Source organism: Ambystoma mexicanum, chromosome 3q (genome assembly GCF_040938575.1).
Source record: "Ambystoma mexicanum isolate Mex_15411 chromosome 3q, UKY_AmexF1_1, whole genome shotgun sequence".
Classification (NCBI taxonomy): Eukaryota; Metazoa; Chordata; class Amphibia; order Caudata; family Ambystomatidae; genus Ambystoma; species Ambystoma mexicanum.
The window spans coordinates 110803833-110824008 of NC_090926.1; positions in this window are offsets into that span (position 1 = coordinate 110803833).

The window sequence follows — 20176 nt, forward strand, 5'->3', positions numbered from 1 at the left end:
TACGTGACATTACAGTCAGAAGAGGCAGCGCCAACACCTGCTACGGCGCTACTGTGCTGCTGAACTCTGCCCGTGGCAATTGCGCCACCCCACAAACTGGGGGATTTCATCCCCTCCAGGGACCGGGGCAACTGCGACCTCCGGGGCAACTGCGCGCCGGGCAGCCGCCGATTCGCCCGGGCCAAGAAACGGGCCTGTCGGGGTTGCTTGGGCCAACCATAGCTCTGACCCACAGGAGAAGAGTGTAATGTTATTGAGTCTAGTATAGCACCCCTTCTACATATTTTTCATGGTTTCTTGGTGCTTTGGGATCTTCAAAAGGAGGATTACGGAATTTACCTAGGAGAAGAGGGGACAGGGCAAGGCTGGGTTGTTGCAATATTGTGCAGAGATATCATATGGCTCGCTGTGGTGTGTATGTTTTAAATATTTTGTGAGTTGCCAGGAGCAGTGGTTATTGTGCATTCCAGGTTGCTAAAGTAAACTGCTGGTGTGATTGTCTGCGGTGTCTTGAAGGGAGGTGCTTAAGGACTGAGTGGAGAGTTCAGTTGATATATCTGTTGCAGGTTTGGGTGGTGTTTAGAGTAGCCACATGTGTATTTGGGAGGTGTATGGTACATTGTGTTAAGGTGTGATGGAGTTATGTGTCTAGGTGGGTTCTTGGTTAGGGTGGGGGATAGAATGATTTTGAGTGTTAGTTGTTGTTACTATATGATGCCCAGCAGACCACCCAAGTTCAACTGGCAACAACCTATTTCACTTTGAAAACATCAAAGCTGGTCACAGTTACTGGTTTACAGCCATGCAAAAAAACATTCCTTCTCTCCCTTTTAGACCTAGTTATGATATATGTGATTTTAGGCTTTTGTGCTTTGTAAGGTAACACTAGGCCATGCCACAAAAACAGTGCCCTCGTTTTTTAGACAGTTGCTCGGGCCTCCGGTCTGACTGCCCCCTAACACCTCAAAGACGCTTCAACAGTAGCCCAATTCTGGTGTAACGCAGCTGGAAATACACCATGAACTAGCAGCTGAAAAGTCAACCACAAACCACATCCCAAACACAGCATACCATGCTGGCAAGTGCCAAAGAGAAAAGTGCATGTTGGTAATAAATCACACCATGTTTATGGGCAATACCGGTGGCCTGGTTGTTCCTTAAATTGCACCAATTGCTACTAATGTGATGCTAGCTCCAACAAACATACCTGTTGGCAGGCTGCCCCACAAGTATGTTCCTCCGACCTTACCAAGTCTCTGCAGGTGGTCACCCCTATATTTTGAGCAAGTTGTGCCCCTGGTACATGATCCTGAGAGACATCTAAAGTGTATAACGGTGCACCTGGAATGCCTCCACTCTGCCTTCTCAGTAGTGATGACCTAGGAAGGATCCAGCAGCATCTGCTTGCAGTAATACCACACGGTACCAGGGATGGCATCGAGCGGGGTCTTTCAACTTTTTCAGATGAAAGAGGCCTTGAGCCTCGGTGGGGGGCCAGGGGGGCCCAGCAATTGCCCTCATACTGCCAGCCAGCAGTCTTACAACACGGCACTATATTCCGTCATATATTATTTTCTTCCTGGGGATTACAATGTGTGCTTTGCAGCACTCCCTTACAAGTTGCTTTTGCTAGAGTCCTTCAAGTCGACACTTCCCTCAGAATATACAGAAGTGTTATCACCTCATTGCCTTTTAACACCTCTTTCTCCACATCAGTCACTTGCTGACAAAGAGGAATGTATAGCTTTTCAGTGGGCATTTATTATTTTGGCTCCCTGCTAGCATTTTCAGGATAATTGGCAGCTATAATAATAATTAATAATTTAGCATTTATATAGCGCTAAGAACCCTCAGGCATCTGAGCGCTGCTTATTATTACCCACGGTGGGTGGTGCTCATTTATCAACCTCGGAAGGATGAAAGGCTGAGTTCAGGCTCTGCACAGATGTCAAAGCAAGCACTCTACTCATTGTGCTATCGGACCGGCTATCAACCAGCAGGTTTATGTCTTTGTCTCCATTATAATGTATGCTCCCCACGGGTGCTTCAGATTATTTTCTGCTCTAAGCCAGCGGGGCCCCCAACCATCACAATGAAATGGGCCTCCACACACAGCTGTCCTGAAAGCAAACGCTCCATTTACAAATGTGTTGCTTTGTCTCCCATACATGACATGGGGGACAAAGCCACCCTTTTGTACATGGAGCGTTCACTTTCAGGACAGCTCCATGTACTGATCATGAAGCGTTTTCTTAAATAAACTGTTACCCGAAGCACTGCCTTTATTAGTGCTTCGGGTGACAGTATATTTAAGGAAAACCTATATTCAGGTGCCAACAGGGCTGGTTTTAAGCCCGGGAGACATGGGCGGTCCCCCGCAATGACACTTTAGCCCCCCATTAGCTCCCCTGCTATGCCAGCTCGGGGCACTCTTTCAAGGGCTCCTTTGAGCTGGTGTGGTGGGTGAAGGCGGCCTTCTGAAATAAAACGAGCCCCACTCTCGTGCTGGGCGCTCCAGCATGGGAGCGGGTTGCTTTTCATTACAATAGGGTGCTGCTGCTAAACCAGCATGGGGTAAACTTTCAAAAGCAGGGCAGATTTTGTTTCCTTGCCCCTGTGCCCCTTAATTTCTTCTATGCACTTACTCTATATGAATTGTCCCTGGACCTAGCATGATAGCAACCTCGTCTGTCTCCTTCCCCCTCCCCTTACTTGTTATTTTTCCCAACCCCTCCCCCTCCAGCACTATCTGAAATGTCGTCTGGCCTAGTACGATAGTTTCTTGTTTTGGTTCCGCCCCTCCCTGCACCCCTCTACCTCACCATTTGTTTTTCTCCGGCTCTACCAGAAATGTCGTCAGGCCTAGTACGGTAGTCAGAACCAAAAAGGAGGTAGAACTGCTACTGCCAAGGTTCATCACCAATTTTTGTCAATAAATGAAGCAAAACAAGTAATTTACATTGGGGAACCTGGTATACTAGTACTAATGGATTGAATCCCTTAGTTCATAACCCATGAAATTGTCCAGAAGGGAAAAAGAAACTCACACACATCAAAGACTGTGGATATACATAGTTTGTATTGAGACAAAAACATCAAAAGGCAATTGTGACAAAAACATCAAAAGGCAATTGTGAAAGCATACATATAGCAGAATTCAATATTCTGAGCACAGACAAATGCTGAAAACAAAATTTCAAATCGTCTTCAGTACATGATTAGTTTGCAATATGTGTCATAACCCGAGAGGGAAAAGTACAAAATTTACTTGAAAGGCCAAACTTAACCCATGAATGAAACATGTGGAAATCAAAAGCGCCGGTAACTTGCCGCTATAGTCGACCTGTAACCATCTAGGTCCAAAGTAGCTTAAATGCAGAAAGTATTTAATCTTTCAGGTGTCAAAGCATCTCGTCTTACAGGTGCCAACGTGGCAGGGGGAACGGGATACGGTAGTCGCCTGTCTGTCTCCATTTCCTTCCCACTCTCCCCCTCCCTTCCTTATCTGTGTCTTAGCTCTTGCACTATCTGAAATGTTGTCAGGTCGAGTACGATAGTTAATTTCACATCCTTACTGTTCATGACCTGTAAGAATGTCATTGTATTTTCCCTTGTCCCCTCCCTTGCCTTTAAGCGCTTTGAAACACACTGGGCCTCATTACGGCTTTGGCGGTAGCCATGCCGCTATTGCCGGCATGGCTGCCACCAAAACCGGGTCCGGGTTCCCTGAATGGGGAATTACTGGGCCATTCTGAGTTTGGAGGGCCCGGTAATTCCCCCTACAGGGAACCCGGGCCCGGACCTTCCCCATTCCCATTTGAGCCCCTATAGGGCTCAATGGGAATGGTAGAGGGAGCTAACAACGGGCCGATTACGACCGGCCTGTTGTTAGCTCCCTGGTCCCCTTGCGGGACCCGGTAAGTACGCCTGGTTTTACCAGGCGTACTTACCGGGTCCCGTGAGGGGACCTCGTAATATTGCGGAATGGGTTAACAGGTGCCGCCACCATTAGCGGCAGCCGTTAACCCCTTCCGCAATTCTTGTAATGAGGCCCATTGTGTATAGGCGCTATATAAATAAACTATCATATCATATGTCCCTGCGCCCTGCTGGCTAAGGTCAACAAGGCGCGCCTAATATGAACCTGCTTCCAAAGTGCTGAGCCAAAGCGACTAGGCCGTAAGAGGAGATAGCACTGTGCACACTGTTAGCTGCGGCCAGCAAGGCGCACGGACCCCACACCTTGTAGCGCGGTATCCTGGATAAACTGTCATCCTTAACAACAGCAAATGCAGTGTTTTGGATGACAATATCTTCAAGGAATGGCGCCCACTCAACTAGTTGACAGCACAGCTTCACTTGCTGAGTGGCCGGGAATCCATTGAATATACCGCCATCCAAAACGCTGAACTTATTAGTGTTTTGCATGACGGTATATTTACCATATGGCACTGAGTCGAACAGGCTGCGGGCAAACGGCCGGCACCAAAAGACCCGCGCCGAAATGACGCTGCTTATAGCGTCACATAAACCCTTGTGCTGCCGTTATGTTATGCTGCCACCTGGTGTCCAAAATCATTCCTCTGAAAAACATGCATTCAGACGATGCAGAGCTTCAAAACTTCCCCTCTGAAAGAGCTTTGTCTTTCGTCTTGCACGGGAGAAGGATTTGTGAACATATAATCACTACGTTTACATATTAGTAATTATATTGATATATGCGATATCTATTTCTATATAGAAAACACTCACGTTCTCGCAGGTAATGACGATTATAGTCCGCGAGAGTCTCTACTAGGATGCGTGATGGCTGTGATTGCCAATTACTTATTTTGCTATTTCAAATCTTGATTTCCTTGTCCAGCACTAAAAATGTGTTTCAGCGCCGTTTTATACACCATAAATAATTATTCTAGTATATTTTTTTATGTTTTATGTTGCACATTCTGACACAATACCTTTTGTCCTGATATATAAGCGTGTTTGACATTTTTTCGAGAAAGTAGACTTTATTTCCCGCCCGCGACAATGGAGTAAACAATTCTTTCATTGGGTTCTTGGCCAATTCACCGGAAACGGCATAGCATGGATGCAGCATGGCCATTGCTGCACGTGTATGGCCCCGACAGCTCGGTGGGTAGGGTGCCTGCTGCGGGGCTGTCCAACTTTCCGCCTTTCTCAGATATTTTTAATGGGCACCATTGAGTTGTGTATTACGTGCATCCACCAACCAAGTGACCAGGCGCTCTGTGGTGTACATTACACACACTCTTAATATTATCATGAGTGTGCACACAGCTCTTGACCTTTCAGGGCGTGGGTGAGATTGCCAGCTACGGTGCCTCCGATGTCAACGTCGATTGCGTGTTGTGTGTGCGCACAGCCTGGGCGTTTGCACAATGTCACGTTAAATGAATGCGGGCCCTGATATGGAAAGCGTCGTCACGAGCCGCAAGCCGTGGGCTGTCTGAACATCATAAATGGAGCCGCTTGGGAGCACTAGTCTCGCGATACATGTGCAAGTTCTCTACTGCAGGGGGGATGATGTGAGCATGTGGGTAACTAGACGCTCCTATTCTCCAGGTACGGCACTTGCACTGTACGGCTTTACGTGGATACCAAATCGAGGAGGCTCCTCAAAGCGTGGCCTAAGAACAGTCTGGCGCGGCCTTAGAATCGCGATTGGCTAAGGAACCTTTAATAAACGTGTGGCCTCTGCGCCTAAAGAAGCAGCGTAACAATGAGTCGAGTTTCATACCTGCCACGAAAGGGTGCAAGGTGTATTTAAAGCCAGTGTGTTAAACATAATATAATTAGCAGCAGTCGAAAAATGACTTAAAATAAAAATATTCAAATATAAAAACGAAATAAAATCTGATAAACGCCAGACATAGTCCAATTAGGTCTTTTAAAGGAAATCTATGATACTTTATTCATTCTAATAGCAAGACTTCAATATAATAATCTGTTACAAAAATCAAACAATACCGTTTCTATTAAAAAAAAACAACACGAGTGTTCCATTTGGGGGCAGGTAGTCGCGCACACCAGCTTCGCAGGTAGAAAAACTACCCAGCGTGTGGCAAAGGTACTGTCCCAAACATGTTTCCTATAGAAAATAGTTCGTTTGATTCTTGCACAGTGTCGTTTTTTTTATTTCACAGTTGAACGTGAGCAAAACTACAAGCACTAGGATTCCTAGCAAAAGCAGGACTGTCTGGCCTTCTCCCGCATTGCTGTGGGAAACATGAGAGCGCCGGGTGGTGGTCCCTGGAGGCTGCATGGGCGTAATTTTAGGGGGGGGAGCATGGGTGTTTGTCCCCCCCAACTTTCATGGCACACCATTTTGTCCCCATTCATTTGGCTGGGGCGCCCTTTCTTCAGATGTCATGCCCCCCCAACTTTTTCAGCAAAGTGACTCCACTGGCTCCAGGAGCAGCTTGTGGGTTTGCCTTTGCTCTACCTACAGGTGTGCGACAGCTGAAAGCGGCCAAGCTCCTGGTCACCTTTAGCTTGACCTGGTTTTTCAGGCAAACGCCCTTTGCATTTCTGTATTCAGGGACTTGTCGATTCTTGTTTTCTGTTTAATCATTGGCGTAAAAGTTGTAGACAGTGACGTTCACAAAAAAGCCAGGACTGGCAGAAGATGTCATACAGAACACTACAACTCCCAGAATGCATACGGACAAAGAATGACCGGGCCTGGAAACGTGCTGTGGTGTGGTGCACTGTGCATTGGGTTCTTATCACCCATTGAAGAATAAATTGCCACATCACTGAGGTGGTTTGGTGCCCAGAGGGATGGCGCCTTCTAAAACAGCAATATATCCCTTTCTATATCACTTTCACGCTGAGGCTTTAAATGTGCACTTTGCAGCTCTTGCCTTACAAGATGTGTTTGCTGAAGCCCTTCCAGCCGTCACGTCCCTCGGTGTATACAGAAGCGTTACCTATCACTTTGCTACCTTTTAACACCAGTTCCTCCACATCAGCCCCTTGCTGACAAAGAAGGATTTATAGCTTTTCGGTGGACAGTTAGTGTTTCAGCTTCTTGCTGGTTGGCCTTCTCATAATAACCGGCACCTATTAACCCTGGGGTCTATATCTTTGTCTCCATTATAATGTATGAACCCCACAAGTGCCTCAGATTCTTTTCACTCTAAGCGAGGGGGCCCCCCAACCATGTTCAAATGGGCCCCCGCACATCTTGGACCGGGCCTGGGTGCCCAGTACTTCACAGTGCTGAGGGGATCGTGTAACTTCCTATTTCCCATAATACATCGAGAACGGAATTGCAAAACTGTGATGGCGCGAGCAGCCACAGTTTTACTGAAGCTGCAGCTGGGAGCCATAGAGCCTACTGCAGCCACTGCCACTTGGGACCCAAGGTTAGAGGGGAGCCCCTGAAACACTCTTTCTGGAAAGTAGGGACTAGTACAGATGGCTGGCCCCACTCCAGTCAACTGAGTTGTCGAGGCATGTTTCCCAGTTTGTCAATCCTTAAAACAGCTTCCTTGTTTTCAGTCATTCCTGGATGATTCGTGAATGTCTCCTAAATTTCGAAAGAATATGAAACCACTGTGTTACACGCTACCCAATATTATCTGTGTTTTATATGTGAAAAAAACAATATTTCTTAATCATATTAGTTGAAATATGGTCCATAGTGTGTGTGTGTGGAAGTAATACGCCATTTCAGTGAACAGGCCACCGCCCCACCCAGTAGCCAGCACTAGAGCCAGTGAGCAGTGATGTCTGGGTAAGCAAACCATCTGAAAGCCTGCTTTTGCTCCCGGAAATTGTATCTAAGATAGCGCTATATTATACATAGCGTTATCAGCCCACGACAGACCGCTCTGAAGGATGCAGGCAACCACATATCCATTCCACCCCCATTAGTGATCTTCAGTGTGGTGCCGTCTGACATGTAGGGTGGGGGCATGCTTAGCAAACGCCATTAAACCCACCATGGCACTGATGTTGTGTGTATATGTGTGTATATATATATATATATATATATATATATATATATATATATACACACATATATATACATATATATACACACATATATATACATATATATACACACATATATATATGCACACACTTTTATTTGAGACAGTTTAGATGAAACAATGTATTGCAACAAAACCCGTGAAACGTACTGGGTTTTGGAAGTGATGACAACCTTAACTCAGAATCTCCCTAGTGATGTCATTCATTATGTCATTTCTGATGTCACTGCTGATGCCATCTGGAGTGTCATGGACATGCTCGTGGGCTGAGCAATTAGGGACTCCAAGTTAAGATTGTCAACACATCCATCACCTGGGGGATTTCATGGGTTTTGTTGTGGTACTGTCTCCCAACGTGTAGGAGTAGTAACAACCCTAGCCTGCCAGCTACTTTACTGCATTTAGGGTAAAATACCATTGCCCACTGGCCATGGCATTCGCACATGGCCACGGCTTTCGCAAGCAGCCATTGCCCACTTTGCACCAATCAGGGTAAAAGTCTGTGGCCCACTGGCACAAAACAGTTTTTCATTTTTGCAGAAAGACGCTCGCCATTTGTCCGCCTCCTCCTGGTTTGGTCTCTTTCTCTCCACATTCCCCCTGAAGTCAAACGGACCCAGCCCCTAATATATTTTTTTCTTCGTTTCTTCCGATGAGACACTTCAAACTCCTGCCTTAATGCTGCAGGAATCCCGCAAAATGTCCACGGAAATTGATTGGACTGAAAAAGAGCCCTCCTCAAAATGTCCAAATCGTCATTGGTTCTCCTTCACCCTCTCCACATTCCCCCCATATTATTTTGAGAGCTTTTCTTTTCTCATTCTCGCAAGATTATTGCAGGAACCATTTGCATCGGGGAAAAAATATGTTGACTTTTCATTTTTGAAAAACTTCAGTACTAATATGCACCATGGGAAATATATAAAAGATTTCTAAATGGGGGACACTCTCTCCATCATATAAATATTTTTTTTAAACCTGGACGAACTTACAACAATCCACCAAAAGGCACTTCTGCACTGCTTTGTAACCAACTTGTTTCTTATTTCTGGAAATTGACCCATCGGTTTATGCTGTGCGCTTGTTCAAAGAAGGAACATTTTCGCATATAGGAACATTTATGGCATTGGTTAAAAACAGGCCCTTTCAATGTTCAACGACTTTTCAGCCATTTAATTAATTTCCCTCAAATTCTCCAAATTGGGGGTGGGGGAAGCAAAGAGGCAGGGACAGACTATTCCAAATGTCATCCCGAAACATAAAATGAGTCAAACGTTTAGAATTTTTTGAAAAGTCACTGTTTTGTAATTGTGACCTTAACTTTGTGGCCACGACTGCCGCCCTATAACATATATGCATCTCTACAGTATAATATATTGATCAATACAACAGGTATTGAATTAATTAGAAAAATATACAATACAACCTTTAAAAACAATGTGGAAAACAAATGCAAACACATCCACTCACACACAGACCCACACTACAATGGAAGTATTGACTGCAGCTTAGGTACAAAGTCTATGGGGGTCATTACGACCCTGGCGCTAAGGGGTTAACGGCGCAGTAAAAGGCTGCGGCGCCGTTAACTCCTTAGAGCCTAATTATGAGGTCCCTTTGCTGGACCCGACCTTAGCGGCTGGTCTAGACCAGCCGTTAAAGTAGGGACCCGCAAAGGGACTTTCGGGGTAAGTACTTACCGCCTTCCCCATTCCCATTATGCCCTATGGGGCGAAAATGGGAATGGCGAAGGGCCATGGTGAAATGGGGAAGTACCACCCCGCCAACCTTGGAATGGGGTGGTACTTCCCCATTTCACCATGGCGGACTCGTTACAATACCGGCACCAACCATGGTGCTAATATCGCCATGGTTTAGTGCCAGTGTTGTAATGAGGGCCTATATGTCTATGCACCCACATGAAGGTCTCAAATAGTAAATAGCCCGGCCAACAGGTGCCAGTGGTACAAGATATCAACTTCTCATCCTGGTTTCGTGACAATCCATCCAGCAGTGTGTGCAATGTCTCTAATGGAATTACAATGGCAAATGCATGTATGGACCCCCTCCTATAACGTTGCCCCCTGTTCGTAACTACACAAAACGTCCCCCAAAGATTCTGAGTGGGATGTGTGTATTGTTTTGTGGAATGTTGTGCATATTTTCATGAAGCTGTGTTCATGAGAGCTTCAGAAAACGGGTTTTCACATGAGCGTCCAAATCGAAATTTGTCATGGGGTGTAAACATGTTTGTAGGTTCCCCTGTAGATTTCACAACCGGCCTCTGAGTTTGTGAACTCAATGGCTACAAAGCCTTAAACCACCTAGCCCCTCCCTATCTCACTAACAAATTCACCATGAAGCCGGCTACTAGAGTTACCAGATCTTCCAACACTGTATGCCTCACAGTGCCCAGATTCACCTCTAAAAGAGCTGGAGGCTCGAGCTTCACGGTCCTTGCCTCTCAACTCTGGAATACCCTGCCTCTGAACATCAAATCGATCGAATCCTTTCAACTGTTCAGGAAACAAGTCATTGGATGGCTACTGGAAAAAAACAATTCTAAGTTAGACTAAGTCCATTACAAACTGTATATACTGTACACACCTCACAAATGTTTAACCGCAAGTTTTAATTACTTTAACTGTATATACTGTACATATCTTTACAAATGTATAACTGCAAACTCTATATATATTGTGCTTTTGTAATCTGTCCTTAAGCGCCCTTTTACCCCTGGGTCTGGAGCGCTATATAAATAAAATAAACAAACAAACAAACATTTTTCTGCTTTTTGTCCTAAACAGAGGCTAATTGCACCACTCTGTAGCCTTTCTTTGCCTTCCCAATCATCAGGCCATGACCCAGCAGGTTTCTATAATGCCCCTTCAAAATGTTTTTGAAGTGCTAAGATTGTGAATGTGGGCAAGAGTTGAAAAACCGAAGATAGCTGCGTGGCGCAACATTTTCAGTCTGGCATCCACCATTTACAGGCCTAGATTCTGATCTGAATTTGGTTTGTGAACTACTATATTTGGGCCTACTTTTTATTTTTATGCTGAATTTATTGTCTCTAAATCATATGAAAATCATGACTTGCTCCACACGCCAACTCCACGCCCAAGTTTCAAGTCAATACTTCCAGTGGGTTTTCTGCTATACCATAACCACATTTGCTGTCGGTTTCTTTTTGGGCCTACAGCTATAACGTGTCCCATTTGAAAGGAACGCCATTCAACTTTATTGAAAAATTCAGAGTGGATGGAACTTGTCTTTTTGAGAGTGTTGGGCAGATTCCTGATTGGAAGCCTCCCAAAATCACCTGTTCAATAGGTAATACAACTTAACCATAGTTAAGGGTGAGCTATCCCTTCAACTCTAACACACACGTGCACAAACTCACAGACACACACACAAACACAGACACACACGTACGTGTGATTGGTTTGTGATTGTTGTAGATGTTTTCATATGGTCTCAGTTGTGTCTATTGTTATTTAACAAACAAATGCAGAGGAATTTATTTTGCTCTTCTCTACAGTGCTAAATTCTAGAGTGATGTATCTTGAAAATCTTTTTTTTTTGTTAAACAAATTTATTATAACCAAGATCATACAAGGCATATAACAAGGTGATGGTGGAATACATTAACTGATGTGCGCATATTCATTGTTAATGAAAAAAGAAAATATGACAATGTCAGTTAAGATAAATAGAAACTTTTGCATGAATATGGTTTGCCAACGATAATCACCTTAAAGGATTTTAATGTATAGGGAAGATGGGATTTGGAGATAGATAACAAACGAGACGGGACCAAACCAGACAGACACAAAAGGAAAGGATGGGATAACAAAGAGGGGAAGAGAGAGCATCTTGGAAATCTGTAGTGCATGCCATCGACATTTGTAGTCTTGGCCAACAAGCAATGCTCCCTTTGATGTGATAGGATCAACTGCATATCACTTGCAGCATACTCACTCCTTTGCTTTCTCCCATAATGCTCTGCCAACAACAGAAATGACAACAACTTGCAGAACAGTCGGCGGCCATCTTGGGGTGGACATTTCAGCCACTATGACCACTTTCTTTTTGTACAGCATCTTCCTAAGTAGTTACGAGATCCATCCATTAATTCCCGGACTCTCTGTGTGTGCAAAACTATTTTGAATGAAAAATGTGGTGCGGGTTTGTTTTTCTTCAAAAAGACACCCAAACTTGCATCCGTAGCTACAATGTGTTAAAAGTATGTGGGAATGTTGAACAGTACATATCTTATTACTTAAAGTGTGCCTGCACCCTGTTCTGATTCCCAAAATGTGTCTTCGCATTTTAGTGAATGAAAATGGGCATGCGGGAATGTGATTTAGGAATGGAGAAAGCCAACGTTTTCTTTCATGATTTCTGCAAGCTTTGCATTTAGACAGGGGCCATCTTGGGGAGTGGCATTGCACATATGGAGGTCTGTGCCTAATCAGGGCCGCCATTTTAGGTACAGGGTTAGCTCTCCGTAAATGTTTACTGAAACAAGCAATTCCAGTGATAAAAGGTCACATGCCCACATGCCACTCCCGGGTACAGTAAGGATCCACCCACAAACCCCTGCGCTGCAGATGGCAGAAGCTTCTGCTTCACCAATGTCAGATGGGTGTATCACGCGCAGCCCCGAGTTTATTCTTTTCCCTCTGGCAACTGTCGTTTTCCATTTACCAATACAAATGCAAGTTGGATCCAGAGCAACAAGGCTGACAAGTTACAAGAAGTTTTAAAAAACGTGGATGGGTAGAACATTAGGGAAGCTGGCCCTAGGCGTGTGCCCAGTGGGTATGTCAGAATATTGGGCTGAGGTCTTTTCGTGCAAGCTCATATAAAGCATCATAGGTCAGGCACACAGTCTGGAAATGGGTGCATTGTTTTGCAGGCCGCCTTTACGGAGCCGCTGTGATACTGCAGATTTGACCTGGCCGATATAATGACATCATAACTGGGAATGATGGCCTCTAATGCACAGTATGTCATAATTGATGCAAATAAAAGGTACAGGCAATATGAATCAAACATGTTGCTTTTGTTTTTCACATATTATGTAAAACAGATATAATGGGTAGCAGGTGTGCCTAGTGTCAGCCCCTCGGGGTCGAACGTATCATCAGTGACGGTGTCCTTCACTGTGACGCGTTCCCTGCAAAGTGCTCCATTGGTGATCTTTGGAGTGCAGTTGCGTTGGGTGCTTTGGGTGTCCTGTCCACCCCTTTCTTCGTTTCATAGGTGTGTACGAGTTATTTCACACACCTATATCCTATATTGAGAATACCCCCACTCTTTCAGAAGGCACAGCATATACCCTAGAGTTACTAAAACAGAATAGAAATTTACAGAGTTGCTTCAAAACACCCCCAAGATGCATGCATCCATTCATCGCCTTTCAGACACCCTCGGCAGCACGCTTTTGTATTAGTAGAATCCTACTCTCGTGTTTTATATTTATGTATAGTTGCGTGATCTCTATGTGCTCGGAAACATCTGAAAACCGGGCTGTCGGCGCTATAGAACTCATAAATTCCGACAGTTTTTCTTTCAAATCCTACAGCTCACAATTCCATTATATTTTCTCGGATTGGCCACGAGATGTCGCTGTTCCATGACCGCGAGATGGCCTTTTTGTTATTTCCCTACGGGTCTGATCGTAAACAGTGCGCCGCCGTTCTGTTTACGGCTCGTGTGGGGGAGGGGCATTTAAAGCAACAGCATTTCTGCACAAATCTTAAAAAATGCAATTGCCCGATTTTGCGATCATATGCCACCCTCTTTCGCTCTTTGACTAGTTTGCTTTCATGTATGCATGCATCGGTTTAACAATTGCGCAAGCATTGCCCAGAATGTATCCTTTTTTGACACTCAGTAGTCTTGGAAACAGAATAGAGCGCGATGCTGCGTGACATCGCAGGAATTAGCTGCAAAGCGAGTGCTTTCTTAATGGCAAATCAATGCGTATTCGGACGTTACAAATAAGACAGAGATTTGGAGCGAGATGTGCCCTAGCGGGCAACTTGCTTGCAGAGAAACGAAGGCACCGGGATTAAAATCTCCGATCCCCTCCTGTATTTTTTTTAATTGTGTGACCTTAAAAACTTTCTGTATTTAGGACGGCGTCCAGTCATTATATCGAAAGGGAAACACATCGCAGGACATTGGCGTTAAATGTCGGGTATTATTTATTTTCAAACAGTGCCTTATGGGATTTGTAGTCTTTCGTGCGGCGTTTGAACTAGTTGCGTTAACACGCCCGATAATCATTTTTTAAAAGCGACGAATTCCAGTAATGTCTCCGCTCTATTTATTTGCCAAAATAAGCATACCATCCTATAGAACGCCAGGATATTTACTGGGGCCAGTTGCAGACTGAACATTTTTTGTGAACAGGGGAAAGAGAGGCCAGATCAAAAAGGAAGAACTCAAAAACATAGCTGTCAACTTCCCCCATGTCACCCGGGTCACCGTCTAGCCAACAACAGCACTGTGCAGGCTGGTACTCGTATAGCATTTCTAATATACCCATTACACGTCTGGGCATACAATTACCAGAATGCCATATGGTCCTGGATGCAAAGCCTCGCCTGGAGGAAGGTAGGCCTCACGATACTGTTACTATCACTGTGTGGATGTAGGAAACCAGTAATGCCTCAACTTATTTCTTTGAGTGCTTTATTGAGAGATTGTGTTCCCTTGCACCAACTTTTAAGCGCTGACTTTCTCTGTACTAAAGTTGGCAGCAGCCTCAATGGCATGAGGTACATTATGCTCCAGTCCCGCGCTTTCCCTTTTCCATGCGTTGCATTCTAGGGGTTGTAGTCTTGAATTGCTTCATTTGGAAAAAAAAGGACCTCAAGTAAAACTAAAGCAAAAGCAAAGCCATCTATGCCATAGGTTGTCTCCAGAACCATTGAGTCATCGGTCAGCCTTACTCTTGAGTGTCTGGAGAGCCAGGGGTTTGCCCTTCCTATTAAGGACCTGGAGTTACAGCTCGTTGGATCAGTGGCCTGGCATGTCAGTCCTTCCCAGGATTAGTGATTACATGTCAGCAATCCCATTCCGCTCAGTACATGATTATTCAGTCCTGTTTTTTCTTCTGTTGTTTCTGGGATTCGAGTTCTGCTCTTTCCATTACAATCATAGGTCTACAAGATTTAGAAAGCAAAGAAAAAGCAGGACTGGCCAAGCATCTCCTAATCAAATTGGTCACCTTCGCATGGAAGATATGTTGTACGACAATAAGGATAACCAGTCTATTGCGCTCAGGGAATCCCATTCACCTAGTTTCTATGGTAACCTGTGTGCCCCGCCTAGAAGATGATCTAGGCAACCAATCTATTGCACTTGGAAGACTTAGGGGTAGCCGGTCCATAGTGCCTAGAAAAGTCTACGAAGGTAGCTGGCTTTTTCTTCCTCACAGAAGATCGGATGACACAGCGATATCAAAGATAAGATCCATCTGAGCTTAAGGTATGTATAAAGCACCACTTCGGTGGACATCTGCCGTAGGCACGGCTCTAGAATGCAGCTATGACAATGACAAAGTCGGTCTAGTGGTCACATAATGGCCTCGCACTGAAGCAGCAGACTTGCCTCAACACTGCTACCATTAGATTACAGCGACAACCTATGACAAATTCGGTCTAGCTACGTACATAACGAGTCACCAGCACTGGTGCTCTGTCATGACCTCCCTCAGCAACCACCCACGTGCCTGACCTCTTGGGTTGCTTACTGGAGCCTAGCCAGCTCTCCTAAATCCTAATCTTGGCCAAATACATGCATCTTAAGCCTCCTCTTAGAACTTTCACATAACTGGACTTCGGTCCCTCAGGGCGTTCCTACCACAAAGCGCATTGAGGTCATACAAATGGGAAAAGGCACTATATAAATGACTACAATAGAATACAATACAATGTATGTTTGTGGTTCCGTCATCAGATGACTGGGCCGAGCCGAGTACCTTAATTTCATGAGTGGGGCGCGTAGAAAAAGATACTACATCTGAGCAAGAGGAAACTGGCACACCACATCGAGCATAAAAGGTGCCTAACACTGATTGATTGTTGCTCCTGGGGTTGGTTTCAATCAGTCACAGCAGTGCAGAATACTCAAAAATCAGACTTCTCAAATTGTATAGTGATGAATTGTGACCCCCCACCAAGGGTAAAAGGAGACCATGGTGTCTGGGGTGAAATATGCATGCTAAAATGTACCCAAATTAGAGATAATAACCCCAGAACGAAATCAGTTCATGTATTCAACAACTTGCTTAAACATCTGTGTGACAACAGGACTACTTCTCTGCAGGAGTACAGGGTTGAGTAATGCTTTCTAAACTCCTACTCTGATAAACACTACTATTAAACCAGCACTGATCCCAAAGATAAAGGTGAAACTGGCACAACGTGAATGGTGCACTTCTCACTTCATTAAGGTTTCATGTATCAAGGGCAAGCTACACTCTTTACATGTCTTTAATTAACTAAAATACATGTAACTAGTAAAAACACTAATAACCCAGAAATGCAGACTTTAGAACAAGAGGAGTACACGTTACCTGAAGACGGGGATAAACAGGCAATCATTTCAGCAGCATTGCTCAAGTTCAATGGGGATGTTTTCAAAAAGGCGGAGAGTGGAGAGTCTTAATTGTCACTAGGGCCATTTAAGGCAAGCCAGGAAGACAGAGCCATTTCAAACACCTTTCAGGCTTCCTCCTGAGGCTCGACAGCATTGATCAGGGAGTCTGGTTTGGCGTTGGTGAGCGGGTCAACTGGATCCAACACACGGTGCTGTCAACCAGCGGAAAAAGCACTTGATATGAAGAAGCTTGAGACAGGCACGTCATGTCTGGCTTGTCGTAGCTCACAAGCGTTAAAGGTGTGCACAAGAGCCCAGAGATGTTCGTTTGTCCGTGTGAAGCAGTGATACCCAGTCCAGGCTCGCCGCTGGAAAGGTGAATCCTTGTTCTGCCCTTCCCAGTCAGAAAGGTTGCCAGCGAGCACTTCCACCTGCAGTGGGCAGGATCCTGTACGCGAGTGCTCTGTTTGCAGGCAGGCCTTTTCCAACAGCAATTCCCCACAAACGTCCCCTCAGAGGGGGGCGGGAAAGGATTACATCCTTTATTGGAAGCCTTTTTCGCCATATCCATGGAAGAAGACTTTGGGGCATACTGAACCCCAATACATTTCCAAGTAAATTCTTCTCTTCTGTAGTCAAAGGATGTTTCCATTAAAAGGTGGTCTCTCCAGCTTAAAAAGTCAATATGCCTTCTCAGTTCAGTTTCAGCTTTATTTTGATAAAATATTGATCACAAAAGCAACATAGCATTACAAAAATCACAATTCCAGAACATTAAGAATAAGAAAATAGAAATAAAACGATTGGACATTTGTTAAAACCTTACAACGGCTAAAGAGCCGAGCACTGTGAATCCGAATGTTGTGTTATTTCATTAAAATCACAGAATTGAGGAATGTAAACATAGTCTTCTCAATCAGCAATAGATCCTCGTGTATGTTGGAGGGCATTGCCAAATCCATCCCCCGAACAACAAACTGATCCCGGTGTCTCTGTGAGCCCATGTTCTAGTGAGCATTGCTGGCGTATAATTTACACTAAACAGTAGCAGGTCGAGTAACTACATTACTCTGTCTTCTCCGCCACGCTCATATAAAACACTTGTGTGCTAGCGCGATATAAATAAAATATAGTTCATTTCATTTCACAAGCGGTATTTGGAAGTGCAATATACAGCAAACGAAACTGTGGTGCAACAACAAACAAGCTTTTCCTCTGTCGTAGTTCTGACCCGTCTCTCCCTCACAAGGGGCCTCAGGAACCTTCTTCTGAGACCTAGGTAATGGGGACAGATCGGGACAAAGTGAACAACGTTCTCAATTAAATTTGGACAAAACGGGTAGATAGCTGGAGCCCTAGCATTCCATCTGTTACAGAGGCTTGCTAACGGCATTGTACCCAGGCGCAGTTTTAGATGTAAAGCTCTTAGATACTTTGGGTTTGCAGAATCAAGGTAATCTGCGAAGCCGAAAGATTGCTACAAGCCCCAGCAACAAGGCAACAAGGTAGATTGACCAACCTTTCTTAGGATGTCCTGTTCCCTTTTTCTTTATACGATTTGCTAATTGTTTTACAATTACCAGACATGTAAACCGGGCTGGCCCATAGGTCACCCAACCTGAGCTCATTAAGTTCTCGTTTTATATGAGTGATCCAAGGTAATGACTTTCCTCCTGCTTTTGACATCAAGTTTGTCAGTGCTTCTCTATATTTGCCCAACTGATGTGATGTCCACATCCTCGCCCAATAAGAAACAGGCCTAGCCTTGCAGAATGACTCGATGCATAGCATGCCAGTATCTAAGAACACTGGGAGAGTCGAGGTGCTGAATGATAAGCCAAGAATGTTTTTTAAATATTTATTTTCAGTGGTTGATAAGTTCAGACACCTCATGGTCCCCTAGAGCTCAGCACCGAATAAGGCTGCTTGTCTGGCCTGAGCCTTATAGGCCTCAAGAGAAACATCGGACCGCCCCCATTCCCATGTTCATTTGTGAACATTGCTAAAGCCCCGCTATACCTCTTCTAGACTTCTGTAATGGTCCAATCCTGGCTGCAGTGTGCAGAGGCTTTTGCCTGGTGTTGTCAGCACCAGAGTGCTCTGTCTACTGGAAGTGAGGAGGGGCACCGGAAGTGTGAGATTCCAAGATGGTGGGACCCTTCTCTGGACTGTACTTCTCTCCTGGGCTAGTGTAACTCCACTAATTATCCTGTCTGGCCTGCATCAAAGGGATTCTAGCAATTACCCCCATGGTGTGATTTCTTTATTGCTGACTGAGGCTGTCTCTTTGAAGCACACGCCCCCCATGGGGGCAAATCCTGCTCTCCTGGAAGGTGACAAGCTTTCCAAGAGCGAACAAAGAGGAATTCCTGGACTTCACTCAAATGGTTTGTTTTGGGTGAAACATAGTGCCAGAAGGCTAATGAACACAGACCCTGTCAGAGGAATGGGTCTAGAAACCATGCTGACAATAAAATGACATGAAGAGGTTTAAGACAGTATAATTGTATCTTTCTATAGGCCACCATATCAAAGAAGATGGGGTATTATGTTTATTTGTAATAAAACTGACACCAAGCATAGGGGATGTATAGTTATATTGCAAACTTCTTGTTTACCTTCCAAGGAATTCCCCTTTTATTGTAAATTAGTACCTGGCGCGGGACAATATGTTTTCATCAAGCAATTTGTTTAACCCTTGCTGGGTTGTTACCAGCCCGACAAAGCCTTCGTCGCACCGATCACACTCAGATCTGTTTAAATGTTCTCTCACAAGTGTGTCAGTATCCATTTTGGGTCCCTGATGTCGAGACGTTGAAATGGTGCGACTGTAAGATTTTATGAAATTTAACTGCTTACATTACATCGTACCCACCGTTCGTGATATTGCCTCCCTTTTCTTTCGTTTTGACGCACACTGCTGCTTTCGAAAACGACCCATCCGACTGATCCATTAACCATCACCACGTTGTGACACCAACAAATCCATTCCACACGGAGCTCCGGAAGCAGACACCTTTCGGATTAGCAATGGAGGTGGAGCAAATCAAAATTGACGCAGCAATGAACCAATTGCCGTTAATAAGTGAAATAAGTGGCTCCAAGGCAACCCAATGGACACTGAAGAAATAGCTTCCTGTTCAACTTTGGAGGCTTCCATTAATGAACTATGATCCAATGTAGATTTCAGCAGACATGCTAAAATAGTGAATTGGTTTTAATTAAATTAAATAAAGCTGAATTAAAAACACAGTCTGCTACTAAATGGGCTGTGGATACATTCAAAGGATGGCTAACCCATAAAGGATATTCACCTATGTTTGGAAATGAATCACTCATGTCCCTGGCTTCTATGTGCGTAATTTTTATGCAGAAGTGCCTACTGTTTCTGGTGCTGAATACCAGCCACAACGCTTAATCTCCCTTCGCTCAGGAATAAATCGTCATTTAAATAATCCACCCTTTACTCGTAAAATCAACATTATATGCAATGAAAACTTTATCAGTGCTAATAATGTTTTCATAAGTATTATAAAAATGTT